This window comes from Myotis brandtii, unplaced genomic scaffold, assembly GCF_000412655.1.
Source record: "Myotis brandtii unplaced genomic scaffold, ASM41265v1 scaffold350, whole genome shotgun sequence".
Taxonomy (NCBI): domain Eukaryota; kingdom Metazoa; phylum Chordata; class Mammalia; order Chiroptera; family Vespertilionidae; genus Myotis; species Myotis brandtii.
This window is the reverse complement of record NW_005363468.1, coordinates 720,190-720,500: the sequence shown is the minus strand read 5'-3', so window position 1 is coordinate 720,500 and position 311 is coordinate 720,190.

Below are 311 nucleotides of genomic sequence, written 5' to 3'. Positions count from 1 at the left end.
ATAGTGATTAATCACAAAAACAAAATGTAATTATATATGTGTTTTCCGATGGTCTTAGGCGACCCCTGTGAAAGGGTCTTTTGACCCTAAAAGGGGTCGCGACCCACTGGTTGAGAACCGCTGTCAAAAGATGTTATATTTATTAATTTATATTAAGATAGTAAAGAAGTTGTTACTACATCTGCTACTTATAGCAAATCCTATATAATAAAAAGATAATATGCAAATTGACCGAACCATAGAACGACTGGTCACTATGACGCACACTGACCACCAGGGGGCAGATGCTCAACGCAGGAGCTGCCCCCTGG